Raw genomic sequence first — 16,227 nt, 5'->3', positions numbered from 1 at the left:
TTTCTGGTTCAGAGGATTTACATGCTCTTTCTAATGATCTGGGCCTTCAGCACTGGTAATGCCTCCCAGTCCCCAGCTTAGCGCTCATGCAAAATTGAAGCACTTTGGAGGCAGTTTAGTAGCTGCAGATGAATCTCAATGTTCAGGAAAAGGCATAATGGCTGTTTAGCACTTGCTAGGAGAAGCCGAGGAAATCAGGGGGAAAAATCTATTGAACTGAAGCCATCTGGGAAGCCAACTGAGAGCGACTGCATTAACACCCTGTTTACATTCCCATTGTGGTGTTAGGCCAGGCAGGAGTGTGTGTGTGTGTGTGTCCTTGTGTGCAGACAATTACCAAGTGAAGTCCTTTTGATTATTTTGGCTATTTTGGTTTAATTTTGGCAACTCCGTCAGGAAAATTCTTCATAAGCATCGTGGGCATGAGCATTTTTAGGTCTCCATGAGGCAGGATGATTGCTAAAGTGCAGAGGTTGGCAAGGATGCCCTGGGCATAAGGGGAGTGAGGGATATGGAGGAGCCTGGCTGGGCAGTGCTTCTCCTATATCTGGCTCACAGTACAATGCAACAGATTGGGGGAGGCTTCAGCAAGCTGGTAAAGAACACGAGGGAATGCTTTCATTGCCTGTTCCATTTATAGTTCATTTAGAGATTATTCACTAAATGAGGGAAATCAGCCAGGTAATGCCTTCACTTTCAGCTCCCACCACCCCTACTCCCTGCCTCCATCATCAGGGTCTTTTTTCTCACGGTATTCAATAGAGCAGCTATAGGTTTCCAGCAACATTGAGAGGAAGGCACAGAGATTTCCCATATACCTTCTACCCCCACACATGCATGGTATCCCCTATTATCAACATCCTCCACCACAGGGGTATATGTGTTAGAACTGATGAGGCTACATTGACACATCCTTATCACCCAAAGTCCTCATTGAACATTCACTCTTACTATTATACATTCTATGGATCTGGACAAATGTATAATAACATGTATCCATCATTATAATACCATATGAGTACCACTGCCCTAAACATTCTCTGTGCTCCACCTGTTCACGCCTCCTTCCCTGTTAATCCCATCAACCACTGATCCTTGTACTGCCTCCATTATTTTGCCTTTTCTAGAATGGCGTATTGTTGGAATCATACAGTATGTAGCCTTTTCACACTGGCTTCTTTCACTTAGTAATGTGCATTTACATTTCCTCCATGTATTTTCATGACTTCACAGCTCATTTCTTTTTAGTGCTGAATACTATTCCATTATCTGGAAGTACTACCATTTATTTATGCAATCACTTACTTAAGGACATCTTGCTTGCTCCCTAGTTTTGGAAATTATAAATACAGCTGCTATAAACATTTGTGGTTTTGTGTGGATATAAGTTTTCAACTCCTTTGAGAAAATACCAAGGAGTGCAATAAACTATATCATATGGTAAGAGTATGTTTAGTTTTGTAAGAAACTGCCAAACTGCACTCCAAGTGGCTGTACCATTGTCCTTTCTCCCCAGCAATGAATATGAGTTCCTGGTGTCCCACATCCTTGCCAGGATTGGTTGTTTTCAGGGTTCTGGATTTCGGCCAGTCTAATAGGTAGGTAGTAGTGCCTCATTGTTGTTCCAATTTGCATTTCCCTGATGGTGTACAATGTGGAACAACTTTTCAGATGCTTACTTGCCATCTATACATCTTCTTGGTGAAGTGTCTGTTAAGGTTCGTTGCCTTTTGAACAGTGATATCAAGTGACATTTTCTTAATAAATGCTTGATGACTCTAGCGGGCTGAATGGGGGCCCCTAAAAATGTATGTCCACAAATGAATCCCCAGAACAGGTGAATGTTTAAATTAAGGATCTTGCAACCTTGAATGACCCAGGTGGACCCTAAATCTAATGATGTGTCAATATAAGAGATACACAAAGAAGGAAGCTACAGAAGAGATCATGATGGAAAGGCGGAGGCAGAGATAGGAGTGATGCTGCCACAAGCCCAGGAATGTCAGGCCAGCCACCAGAAGCCGGGAATGACAAGAAACACATTTTCCTCTGGAGTCTCCTTCGGTAGTGGGGGTTTGCTGGATTTCAGACTTCTAGCCTCCAGAACCGAGGGAGTACATGTCCGTTGTATTAAGCCATGGCTTTCCTGGTAAGTGACTGTGGCAGCCCTAAGAAGCTAATACAGTGACTAAGGGCATTTTCTCTCTGTCTCTACATTTGAAGAGGGGCCTCAGGAATCTGACAGAGCAAAAGGTGAGGAAAAGCAGTCTGCCGTGTGGTGTTTTTCTGGTCTCACAAATCCCCAGTGGAATGGGTGTGCGGAGGCAGCCTGTTAGTCAGGAACGTCACTTCACACAGAGGGCATCATTGTCTAGGATCACCGCGGCAGTGGTTATGAAAAGAGGCATGTCATTCATTCCCTGCCATTCCCGGAATTGCCTTGTACAGAACATTCCCCTGGGTTTTTCCAGCTAAATTTTAATTCACTCAAGCCCTAGCGCTCCCCGCTTCTCCCTCAGGAGGCTGCTATCCCTCAGCCTGAGAAGCTTAATAGGCAGAGACAGACGGAAGGATATTGAAGGAAGCAGGGTTGCTCCGCCAGGTAACAGGATACCACGGGACCTCCAGAAGGTTTCAGGAATGCTCACAAAGAGAGGAGGACCTGGGCAAGTGGTAAAGCATACACTTTGTTCCCTGTCTCTCTCTCTTTTCCCTTCTCGCTTTTGGCCCCTCCAGACTGTGATATTAAGTGCATACGTCTTACTTGTGTCTCTGCTTACAGCACCCAGTAATAGCTGGGCCATAGTTTTTGAACAGCACTTCACTGTACTGCCTCTCTGCTGTGTTTTCACCACCGTTGTCTCCCCAGTTCCCCAGGCTGGTTAGCCAGCATTACTGGAGAGCTTGAAACATACAAACAGGTAGACCAAAAAAGCAAAAAAAAAAAAAAAAGCAATGCCTTGTCCCAGTTAAGTCTGGGGGTGAGCCCAGGCCATAGGGTATTCAGCTATCACCCCCTTCCATATGATATGCAGCCAGGGTTGACAGCTAATGCCCTAGCAGTTCTTTGTTGTTCTTGCCTTCATGTTCTTGGAAATTTCTTCCCAAACAGAGTTGTGTTTTTTTTGTTTTTTTTTTAACACCAGGGTAAACCCTCAATGAAATCATAAATGAGTCCAAGACTTCCCTAATCTGAATCGTTTTTCATTACTGCATATTATATTTCCCACATGCTATGCTTGCTTTTAGACCAGGTCCTGATATTTTGCTAATTGTAGCTCTGACGTTATGCATGCTGGCTATGTAGCTCCAAATAGTACTTTTCAGAGGAAGTGGCAATAGTGCATATTTCAAAGGCATCCACAGGAGGGCCCCGAGAATCCCTAGCTGAGGGACTGCTGGGTTTGGGGGAAGAAGACAAAAGGGCCCAGACCCAGTAAAGCCTAACCCCCCCCCCCCCACAAGGTTAGCATTATATTACTCATTCGTTGTCGCATTTTTAACTAAAACAATCTCTGCTGTGTCTTTTTAAATGCCCAAAATATGTTGGGGTGAAGAGAGAAAATAGTGTCTGAATTTTAAGCAAATTATTGAGAGAATATTGAATAGTAAGAATTAGTGACACAGAGCCTCAAAGAGAATGGATAATATTTTTTGACATCACAGAATAAAAAGGACAACAATCTAGGTCATTATCTCATATTTACTAACCAGAATTACTTATATTTAACACAATAGGTACAGACACCAAAAAAGAACACTGAAATTTTGAGAAAAAGTCATGCTCTTTTAGAAAGCTAACTCTCTCTTTTAAACTGAAATTTTTCTTCAAGTCCCTTAAACAAGATGATCAATCTATTGCATATTGCAATCCAGAAATCTGTTAAGCATGTTTTTTTCCTATGAGAATGAAGAAGAAGAAACTCTCCTTAAAACCCTCACACGGTTTAGCCAAAGGTTAGCTTAGAAATACATCATGACTTTTAACACTTGTGCTATCCTGGCTTTGAAGTGGGCATATTAAAAGCTGAAGCCACAGCATATGCATGGTTGCTGAGCCCATGGCAAAATTGCTATAGCAACACAATCACTAGTTTTGTTCTTGAAATGCTCTGTTTGGGTAGCAAGTAATCTAGATGAAGAATGGGCCTTGGACTCTTGCTTCTTAATGTAGCCTTTGTGTGGGCCTGAAGATGGGCAGCACTGGATTTCACTCTTTTCTACTAGATGTGCTGCCAAAGCGAACCCATTTTTACTCTTTTCTAAATGTGGGAAAATACACAAACACAAATATACCCACACACATACACATATGTATGTACCTACATATCTACTTATAGGCATATTCTTGACTGAGCTGTATTAATCAATGTTTTCATCTTAGCTGTGGGAAGACAAAAGAGAAATGCATCACAAGTAACCTTGCCCTAAGTGTTAATTGCCAGGAGAGAATTCCTTTGTGTTTATTACATTAAACAGTCTCTCTGTATATAATTTTAGAAAATTTCTGTTTTCCTCTAATGAAACACAGCTTGCTTAAAACTGCATTGAAAGGTGTAATGTTTTCTTGCTTCTACTTTACAATCATGTTCTGGGCTGGATCTGTTCAATAAATACATGCTATTAACATTTTCTATACAGTATGTAATGCAAACATTAAAAATCTTCCCCATGGGATATAATTAAGTTAAATTACACAGTTCTACAAATATGGTATACTCAGGGTGTTTTGGAGTATATGCAGGGTCTATAAGATTAATATTTTCAAATACGGAAGTTAATAAAAATGAATAAATCACAACAATTAAATAATTTACAACAAAAGTAGATTTGAAACAAAAAATAATTCCAAATGTGTAGCCTAAACTTTTTTAAGTACTCACTTCTGTTTGAAAGTTAGGAAAAGAGCAGAGACACATACCAGGTTTATAGACAGTGAGAGAGCCCAAACCATGCAGCTAGTTGACAGTATCTTTGAGCTAAAATGGAATGACAACAACAGCTAAAAAGCTAAGTTCTGGAACTCTGATCCAACCATGTTTTTGTAATTGCAGCTGAGATTATATAGGCAATGTCAACCTAGGTGTTTACGTTCTTAATGTCAATGTGAAATTAGGATAAATCAATTGTGAGCACTAACAGAGGAAGACTATGAGAAAGTATTTATTGCAGGATAATTGATACCGTATTATCACCAGCTACTTTCTTGCCATGTTGTAAGACTGACTAAGTGGAAACGTCTTCAAGTACTAAATGGAACCTTGCCTATTTTCTACTTTTATTTTGGGGCCAGCCTCATACTGTAAAGAAAAAAAAAAGTTAAAATAAATACCTCTGAAAAGGATATCAATAACATATTAATTGATTTATATCTCTTCATTGGCAGACACATATCTATACTAATAAAAGGGTAATATACTAATTAGGGTGGACGTTTTCTGGACGACCATCTGGACATCCTTCCGGACAAAGCCGCAGCAGCTGCCTGAGGTTCAGGCAAGCCAGGGATGGTGGCTGCCGCTGGGAAGGCTGGCCCGAGGTTTAGGCAGCCATGGTGGCCGCCAGTGGCAGCAGCAGCAGGGTGATGAGGGTGACGCTTTCCCCTGATCGGCCAGGTCGCCTCTGGCAGAGGGAGGCCAGACTGTGGCTTAGGCTGGGGGCCGAGGCAGAGGCGGCTAGAGGCAATATGGACAGCAGGGGGGCAAGGTAGGGTCAAGTATGATGGCAGGGGGGCAGGGTTGGGGCGATCAGGCCGGTAGGGGAGCAAGGTAGGGGCGATCAGGCTGGCAGGGGGGCAAGGTAGGGGTGATCAGGCCGGCAGGCAGGCAGAGTGGTTAGGGGAGATCAGGCAGGCAGTTAGGAGCCAGCGGTCCCGGATTGCGAGAGGGATGGCCATCTGCTGGTTTAGGCCCTGAGGGATCGGGCCTAAACTGGCAGTCAGACATCTCCTGAGGGGTCCCAGATTGTAAGGGTGCAGGCCGGGCTGAGGGACCCCCCTGTGCATGAATTTCGTGCACAGGGCCTCTAGTATTATAGATATTAGCCTCCATTCTTGCAAAGGCAATACTCCTATTGACTTAAATTTTCAAAAGATTATGGAATACAATTCCAATAGAGCTTACACATTTTATGCATCATTTACTAAAATGTAAATAAAGCCCATCCAATTTTCTTTTGAAAATGTTCACTATGTCAACAAGAACTGAATTGAAAGTAATTATTTTGCATGGAGAATAATGATTGGTCTGATATGTGTACTTAATGTGTAAAATAACTCTTCTTACAGAAGATTATGCTATCTTAATGTATTCCTTAAGTGACCTATTCATGAAATATTCCAAATAAAACATCATCAGTATGTCTCACTAAATCTGAGTTACCTACATTTGGTAGGATGAGTGGCTATAACCCCACAAAACAAAATTTTATCAATCATCCCCTGTGCTCAGTGGCTTGTGTTATAAATTTCAGAAAGACAAAAGCTTTAGAAAACATAGATCATATCATACCATTCCAATCTAGTTGAAGAGACCGAGTTTTTTTAATCCTCACCCAAAGATATGTTTATTGATTTTAGAGATAGAGGAATAGAGAGAGAGAGAGAGAGAGAGAGAGAGAGAGAGAGAGAGAGAGATATCAATCATATGTGCCCCAACTGGGGATTGAACTCAAAACCTAGGTTTGTGCCTTGAATGGGAATTGAACCCACAACCTTTTGGTGTACAGGATGATGCTCCAACCAACTGAGCCACCCAGGCTGGATGAGACAGAGGTTATATATATATATATATATATATATATATATATATATATATATATATAAAATATGTACGTAAATATCCTATCTAATAAAAGAGTAATATGCAGATTGAACACCACTCCAACACACAATATGTCTGCCCCCATGTGGTCAAAGATCCTGCTCCTATGTGGACACAAGATGGCCACCACAAGATGGCCAGCAGGGGAGGGCAGTTGGGAGGCACCCAGCCTGCAAGGGAGGGAAGTTGGATGTGATCAACCCTGCAGGGAAGGGCAGTTAGGGGTGACCAGGCCGGCAGAGGAGGGAAGTTGGGGGCAAACAGGCTGGCAGGGGAGCAATTAGGCATCAATCAGGCTGGCAGCAGAGTGGTTAGGGGGTGATCAGGCTGGCAGGCAGAAGCGGTTAGGGGCAATCAGGAAGGCAGGCAGGCAAGCAGTTGGGAGCCAGCAGTCCTGGATTGTGAGAGGGATAACCAACTTCCCATTTAGGCCCAATCACACTGGGATTGGGCCTAAATGGGCAAACGGACATCCCTCGAGGGGTCCCAGATTGGAGAGGGTACAGGCTGGGCTGAGGGGCACAGCCCCCCCTCCATGCATGAATTTCGTGCACCGGGCCTCTAATATGTATTTATAATATACTAGAGGCCCAGTGCACAAAATTTGCGCATGGGGGGTGTCACTCAGCCCGGCCTGCACCCTCTCACAATATGGGACTTCTCAGGGGATGTCTGACTGCCAGTTTAGGCCCTGAGGGATCGGGCCTAAACCGGAAGTAGGACATCCCTATCGCAATCTGGGAACATTGGCTCCTAACTGCTCGCCTGCTTGCCTCATCACCTCTAACCACTCACCTGCCTGCCTGATCACCCCTAACTGCTCACCTGCCAGCCTGATCACCCCTAACCACTCCCCTGCCTGCCTTATTGCCCCTAATCACTCTGCCTGCCTGCCTGATCACCCCTAACCACTTGCCTGCCTGCCTGATTGCCCCTAACCACTCCCTTGCCTGCCTTATTGCCCCTAATCACTCTGCCTGCCTGCCTTATCACCCCTATCCACTTGCCTGCCTGCCTGATTGCCCCTAACCACTCTGCCTGCCTGCCCGAGTGCCCCTAACCACCTCTGCCTTGGCCCTCACCGCTGTGGCTTTGTCCGGAAGGATATCCAGAATGACATCCGGAAGGTCGTTTGCCTGTCCGGTCTAATTAGCATATTATTCTTTTATTATTATTATAGATGTATATAACATTTTAAAATAACATGATATTAAATTATAAAAAATTACCATTTTGTTTCTCAAAATGGTTGAATATTGATAATTTCATATGGCTTAACCTACTACACATTTACACTTCACATTTATAAATATAATGAAAATGGAAGTACAAATAAGAGAAATGTGGACATGTATGACTTGGGTTTTATAGAAAGATTCATCCATGAGGTTTCATTTTAGATACTTCTTTAAGAATGAGTAGGATTTTAACAGAGGTGGGATGGGAGAAAGTATGGTATTAAGTCATTAATTCCTACAACACTTATTTATTGAGCACCTATAAGTACCCAACACCAAGTTATACATGAACTAGAATAGTGAAAAAGACACAATCTCTGATTTCACGGAGCTTATGCTTCAACTCAATGTTTACACTGACAAGGAGCAATAACTTGGGAAAGGAGACTGATAAGAGAACTGTCCCTTTTAACTATTAAAGATTAGTAAGAGGCCAGAAGGTGAACAGACCTATTTCCTAAAGTTCCATGTGCCCTAAGTAGGACCACTAAGTCAAGATAACGAAAAACCAATCACACTCAATTTAATGAAGAGCATGCTGATAATTCAGAGTTTAAATTACTGTTGTAGTCTCACAACTTAGTTTCTATGATTCTAAGATATAATGGTATAAAGAGTGTTTGCCTTCATTTAATAATTTTTTTAAAATCCCACCCAATTTCCTACTGAAATTATATAAACAGCATTTTCTAAATCATGTAATGGGGTGACATTAAGTTCTCACGATAAGGTTTCTGTGAAAAAGATTTCAGTTGCCAAATATGAGGTTAAAAAAAGTTTTTTTCACTGCAGAACTGCAGGACTTTTACATGCAAATTGACTTTTTTTTTTTTTTCTCAAAAAGGGGTATATAACTATTGAAATTTCCTGAATTATTTGACCACAAAGCTTTTGTTGGTTTGCTTTTTTTTTTTTCCATGAAATAGCATTGATAAGATCCTGGTGGTTCACTGAATAAAGTTTAAGGGGAAAACCATATTGACCTAGTATATGGGGCATGTACTGGGGGAGAAGCTATTAGAATAAGGCTAGAGAGTTTGATTAGGAACAGACTGTACTGAAGCTTTTGACTATATTACCAGAGAAGATGTACTTTGTTCCATGGAGAAAGGAAAGCCATTATGTATTTTAAGAAACTAAAATGATTTAGTCACTTAGACCTATAACTACCTAGAGAATGGATGGCTAGGAGAAAGGCCGAAATCAAGAAGGGATGGGAGGCCTCATAAATAAACTAAGGGGTATATAATGGAGGCCTATAACTGGGAACAGCAGCAAGAATTAAAAATGAAGGTTGTTTTGTGGAAGAATTCTGAGGTGAACCTGTCTGTATTTGATGATCACTTTGTCCGTTGGAGTAAAAGATGAAGCTAAGATGTCTATTTTTGGTGATGGAATGGAAAGAAGAGGCATATGAGACAGAAATACAAGAGGAGAAAGAATATCAATTGTGCCATTCCTGCAATAAACAGGGAATTGAGTGAGCACAGCATATCTGTGAGAACTCCATTTTGGGAAATGCAGTTCACTTAAATTTGTGCCCATTTATAACTTCACTTCATCAATTTCTTTCCCTGTCAGGGCTCACCTTTTGTTATTTGGACAAATGTTAAATACACTCAAGAATAAAAAGAATCAAAACAGAAGCACTATCTTAACTTATTACATTAAAGAATCACAAAAGACCATATTTGGGAAACCTGACATAAGGCAAGGAAGGCAGATGAAAGCACGAAAGATAAAAGTTTAGCTGACATACTGAATCAGATTTTCTTTTCCTGAGAAAAGTGGTCATTATATTACACTAGAGGCCCGGTGCACGAATTCGTGTGCCAGTGTGTTCCCTCATCCTGGCCTGTGGGATCAGGCCGAAACCAGCTCTCTGACATCCCCTGAGGGGTCCTGGATTGTGAGAGGGTACAGGCCAGGCCGAGGGACTCCACAGTGCATGATTGGGGCCAGGGAGAGACGCGGGAGGTTGGCCAGCTGGGAGGGGCCTCAGGAGGGCTCCAGGGTGTGTCCAGCCTGTCTCACTCAGTCCCGATCTGCCTGACCCCAACAGCAAGCTAACCTACTGGTTGGAGTGTCTGCCCCCTGGTGGTCAGTGCACATTATAGTGAGCAGTTGAGTGGCCTTAGCATATCATTAGCATATTATGCTTTGATTGATTGAACGGCTGACCAGTCGACCGGACACTTAGCATATTGGGGTTTTGTTATATAGGACTAGAGGCCCAGTGCATGGGGGGGGGGCAGTGTCCCTCAGCCTGGCCTGCGCCCTCTTGCAATCTGGGACCCCTCGGGTAGGGTCCTAGGCTGCCACTGCTTGCCATCTGTGTGGTGCTACCACCCCTATCCCCATCACCGGTTGCCTCCCTCTGTGGGTGACAGGCGTGGGGTGCGATCGCTTGGCTGGCCTGGGCTTTCCTCTGCGGGGTGATTGCTGGCCGGCCCCGCACACCCACCACAGTGTCACTGGCCAGTGGCCTGAGCCTCCTTCTGTGGGGCGATCAATCGTGGGGCCCCAGATTGATTGCCCCACAGAGGGAGGCCCCACCCACCCACCACAGCACTGCCAGCTAGGTGGCCTGGGCCTCTTCTGTGGCCACCAGCTGAGGAGCCTGGGCCTCCCATGATCGATCGCCCAGGAGAGGGAGGCCCTGCCCACCTGGCTGGGGCTCCGTGATTGATCACCGTGCAGAGGGTGGCCTGGGCCTCCCTCTGTGGGGCAACCATGGGGCGATGACGAGGCCCCCCTACCAATCGCTTCGCACCCACCTAGGCTGGCCTGGCGCCAGTGCGTGTCATAGCGTGGTCATCTGGAAGGTCATCCGGACGGTCGTTCTGCTGTTTGATCGTTTGGTCAATTTGCATATTATGCTTTTATTATTATAGATAGCTCTTTTATTTCTTTTTGTCTTGTCTGTGTATAGTAGTTTGGGCAGAATTTAGGGAGACGCTGGGTAAAAGGGCCAAGAGGAAGGGCTTTGAAATCAGAGTTCACCTCCTGCTTCTGTCCCCTCTTACCTGTGAGTCAGGCAAGTTAGTTTATCCTGAAGTGCCCCAGTATTCTCAGTTACAAACAAACCCTAAAGTTATCTGATGCAATTGTTGTGGTGACCAAATGACCTAATACGTGTAAGGCGTCCGGCATAAAGCTTGGCACTCATTTTATTGTTGTTGTGCTGCTCCTATTGATAACATTCGGCTGATGTGGGATGTAAAGGGAAAATCTTTCTAAACTCCCTTGCTTCTTCATGGAGGGGCAATAGTTGCTTTTTGATGATGAATCTTAGGTACCCTGGAAACAAGGGTTGAAAAGACTTTAAGTAAATAGAAAGCAAGCAAGCAGCCAAGCCTGAGTTTTTCTTAAAAATGTAACCTTAAATTTTTGAACAGATCAAGATTTCAATGGAACTCTGAAGAGACATAGTTACTTATTGTATATTACCAAATCAAGAGCTTCTGCATATTGAAAATTTCTAAACCATCTGATCTGCTTTCCACTTTTCTGTTTCTAATATTACATATTTGCAAGAAATGCAAATGTGGTTTAAGTGATGGAAAGGCAAACAATACCAGTAATGAATGAACTTGAATCAGTACATTTTATGATCGGTGGTATAGCTTTGCTCAATGAGTAAAATAATTGTTTGCTTCATACTTCAGAACAAGTGAGTCTATTTAATATTCCTTATTTAAAAGGAATCATTTTGTGAGTTGGAGAAGAACTGTCATTATTATTCTGTAGTTTTTCAATGTGAAGTTATCTTTGATGAGGATATATTTGAGTGCAGTTGATTATTTTCAGCTGCAAGGCAGTATATACGATTGCCAGTAAACATGCTTTCAATATCATTATTCTAAAGTGAGGTATCTATAAAAATTAATTGGTTTGCAATGACTTCTCTCTGTCCTGTCATCTGAGAACCAATTTGATTTGTTAAATACCAAGAAGATTTTTCCAATTTGTAATATATTTCAAGATTTAATGTATTCTAACATGTCTTGTGATTAGGAATCATTAAGACCCCAACAAAACTCTAATCAGACTGTTTTAAGGGGAGATTTGAGGATCAGATTTTCAGGTGTATCCAGCTTCAGAGGGAAAAAACACACCAATAAAACCAAGCAGTTCAATTTCAATACCATTCACAGTATTTCTGATTTCACAGCAAAGCAAAGAGCTTTAAATATTAGAGACCTACACATTTCCCCCAATACTGTAGAGACTGGAGATTTATGATAGCAGGCAAAAAGATGCAATAAAGTGCTTTGGGCTTATCCCCTCTCCCCCAGGTTTCATTATTTATTATGAAAATAACACATTCACAGAATAGGAAAAAAAGAATAAAAGAAATCTCCTACCACCCCAGATTCTGAGCTGCCAACTACTTGTTATAATTCTTTAGAAAATCCCAACACATAGGCAAATGTATGTGTATCCTCTTTCCTACATAATGAGGAAATATACCCAGTTTTCTACTTCAGTTTTCACTTAAAATGTTATCTGAGAGATTTTACTACAGCTTTATATGTGGAGAAACCTCATTGCTTTAAAAGGTGTCATAGTATTCCAGCCTAGGAATGAACAAACAGCCTTTGATACACTACTGTAACAAGGGTACAATGGACAACCTTGCATGAAATCTTTTATCTTTAGACTGTCTAAATTTGTAATTAGTGAAGAAAGGGTATATACATTTAAGTATATTTTTTATTTTTCCATTGATTTTTTTAATTATTATTTTTTAAAATTTCTTTCTTGATTATGGTATCACATAATTGTCCTCATCCCCCCATTCCCATCCCAAACCCCTCCCCACGTATGCCCCCAGCCCCCTGTTGTCTGTGTCCATTGGTTAGGCTTATATGCATGCATATAAGTCCTTTGGTTAATCTCTCCCCTTTCCCCCACCCTCCCCTACCTTCCCTCTGAGGTTTGACAGTCTGAACGATGCTTCCCTGTCTCCTGGTCTGTTTTTGTTCATCAGTTTAAGTTGTTCATTATTTCCCCTAGATGCGTTTAAGTATTGATAGATATTTTCAAACTGTCCTTCAAAAAGATTGTACCAATCACATCAACAAAGTATGAGACATTCTCTATCCACTCCTTCTTCAGCACTGTATACTAACGCCTGTTTTGATCTGGACAGCATCTCCTTAGATGCCTTTTAATCATTTGCATTTTTTCCTATATCTCCATATTCCAACTCTGCTGAATTTTCTAATGGGTTGCTGATCTTTTGATTAAATATCTTTTAAGAGAGGGAGGAGTGTTGAAGGGCTGGGTGGAAAAGGTAAAGGGATTAAGAAAACAAACAAACAAACACTCACATAAACATAAACAACAGTATGGCTAATACCAGAGGGAAAGGAGGTTAGAGGGAGGTAGAAGAGGGTAAGGGGAGGATAAATGGGGACAGAAGGAGACTTGACTTGGGTGAACACACAGTACAATTTACAGATGATGTATTGTAGAATTGTACACCTGAAACCTATAAATTTTATTAACCAATATCACCCAATCCTATATAATAAAAGCATAGTATGCAAATTGTCTCCTCCACTGGAGTTCTTCCTGGAGTTTGACCAGGGGGCAGGGGCAGGGCCGGCCAGGGGAAGGGAGGGAGTACCCAGCCAGCAGCCAGCAGCTGTTAGGGACCCTGCCAGTGCACTAATTTCGTGCATGGGGCCTCTAGTAAATTCAATAAAAAAGAGAGATAGTTATATGTTAATTAAATTAGCCCTTTGATTTATATATGTTCACAGATATAACCAGGTGTTTTTTGTATGTTTGTTTTAGTGTTTTTTGTTTGTTTGTTTGTGTTTTGCAGAGGGAGGGTCTGCACCTTGGCTTTGTGGTTTTCTTTGGATGTTCAAATTAATAATCTATAATAATAAAAGGGTAATATGCTAATTAGACCGGACATCATTCTTAATGAAGCCGGGGCCAGAGGGAAGCCAGCCTGGGTCCCAGGTGCCTGCTGGTGGCCAGAGGAGGGAAGCCTGGGTCCTGGGTGCCGGAGGGAAGCTGGTGCCAGCAGCCAGGGGAAGGAAGGCCTACTCTTGCATGAATGTTTGTGCATTGGGCCTCTAGTGCTTTCTCGTAAGACTTCTTCATGTTATCTTCATTAAAAAGGCTTTGTCCACCACTGAAACCAATCAGCCAACCAATTAACCAACCAACCAAGTGAATTTGTCTTCTAGTGATGATGATGGTAATGATGACATTAAAGCCCTTAAATCTATAATTTATTTTATTTTAAATATATTTTTATTGATTTCAGAAAGGAAGGGAGAGGGAGAGAGAGATAGAAACATCAATGATGAGACAGAATCATTGATCGGCTGCCTCCTGCACTCCCTACGCTGGGTATTGAGCCCACAACCCGGCATGCATCCTGACCAGAAATTAAACTGTGACCTTTTTGACTTTTCCACCTGCTTACCTGTGGGTTGAAAAATCATCTTTATTGCATTGTAAAATGCCTTAGAAGTTTGAGTATTCTCTGGTCAGACATTCTCAATATCAGAGCATTTTTGTTTTTATTTCTAATACGATAGGCCCAGTGCATGAAATTCATGCATGGGTAGGATCCCTAGGCCTGGTCAGCAATCAGGGCTCAGGGCCTTCTGGCTGCCAGCCGGGGCCTTCCTTCATTCCACGCCGCCTGCTGTCATAGCGAGCGATCGAACTCCAAGTCTCCCGGTGGAACTCCTGAGGGGTCACTTTGCATATTAGCCTTTTATATATATAGATTCCTATGTAGGCATTTTCATTAATTTAGTAAAGAGACGCCTAAAAATGTTTGTGACTCTCATTTTAGCTTTTATGATTTCCTTCTTTTCTTGTTACCATTAAAACTTCTGTGTTTGAAATCTGTACAAATAAATGAGCTAAAACAAATAAAATTCAATTCACTTGAGATTTTGAAGACATCTGGTGAAGTTATTTTCTGAGTAATTAGACCAAGAGGTCGGACAGTTCCCTAAAGTCAGCTACCATACAGTTGGCTACCCAGTCATTTCTGCAGTCATCGGCTCGCATGCAGTGAGCATATTGATTCACAAATTGACAAACAATTGCATAGAGCTGCCACCTGAGTTTTCTCAGATCATTTGTGTTATAGAAATATATGCCTCACATGCGTTTTAGAAAGATGCCTCTTCTCAGCCCGCCCACAGTCTGTTTCTTTATGTCCCATCACCTCAACATGCTCTTTATGTTTTAAGAGACATTGAAAGCAGACCCCCTCAAGTGCTGGTCTCTGCTTGCCCTTGGTTAATCCCACATTTGGATACAAATATGATCAATTAAAATTTTGAAAACATGTATCCATATTTAAGAATGAAAAAGAAGATATTTCAATGCTTCCATGTTTGTCATATATGGCATTCTTTAGCTTGGAAATATGGATCAGTGAAGTCTTAATATTTAAAATATATGTCTTCATCTTATAAAATCATAGATCTGGAAGTGATCTGAAAGTTCACATTGTTATTCTCCCTGCTGGAGAGCAAAAACACTTAAACCACTGCAGAAAGATATATATTTTTCCAATTTAAAATAACTCTAGGAGATTCCACAACTCTCTTAAGTTTCCCACTGTGGAGTAAATAATTGCTATCAAAAAAGTTTCCTTTATAGCCAATCTAAATTTTACAGGTTATTAAAATCAACTTCATCCTCTCTATGCTTTTATTATTACTGTTAAGAATATTTACAGAGCAATACAAGCAGGAGTTTTAACCATGCCAGGAGTAAAGATAGGCTGATCAAGATGCATCTTGATAGATGGTGACTGTACTCACCTTTTCTCCCCTTCTCAATCTATTCTACCTCTATTCTCAATCACCCTCTATTCTCAATCACCCTCAGTTTAACTTTAGCTAAGCTAAGTAATTAGGATTCATTTTTTTAGATGTAAGTTAAGAATACAGAATACTTTGAATCTATAACCTTTTAGATTGTTTGAAAAAGTATAAGGAGAAATTATCCATGTGAATTAACATTAGAGAGCCATGTACACAAGTACACTTTATCCTGAGTTGAATATGTTCCACAATCACAGGCTATTTAGACCTGACACCAGTCTTGACACAGAAGTGAAATCCAACAGCATCTTTCACTGGGGCACTTACCACTTCTTCAGTCTATTAATTTTC

The 16,227-nt window shown here is 41.7% G+C and overlaps 1 protein-coding gene across 2 annotated transcripts in view; it reads right to left on the bottom strand.

Moving 5' to 3' along the window:
* UNC5C (unc-5 netrin receptor C) overlaps positions 1-16,227 on the bottom strand; it is a 388,870-nt gene that overhangs the window by 149,114 nt on the left and 223,529 nt on the right. The window lies entirely within an intron of this gene.

The sequence above is a fragment of the Cnephaeus nilssonii genome (assembly GCF_951640355.1).
Source record: "Cnephaeus nilssonii genome assembly, chromosome: 1".
Classification (NCBI taxonomy): Eukaryota; Metazoa; Chordata; class Mammalia; order Chiroptera; family Vespertilionidae; genus Cnephaeus; species Cnephaeus nilssonii.
The sequence above is the reverse complement of the archived record's forward strand: the minus strand, read 5'-3'. Positions and strand labels throughout refer to the sequence as shown.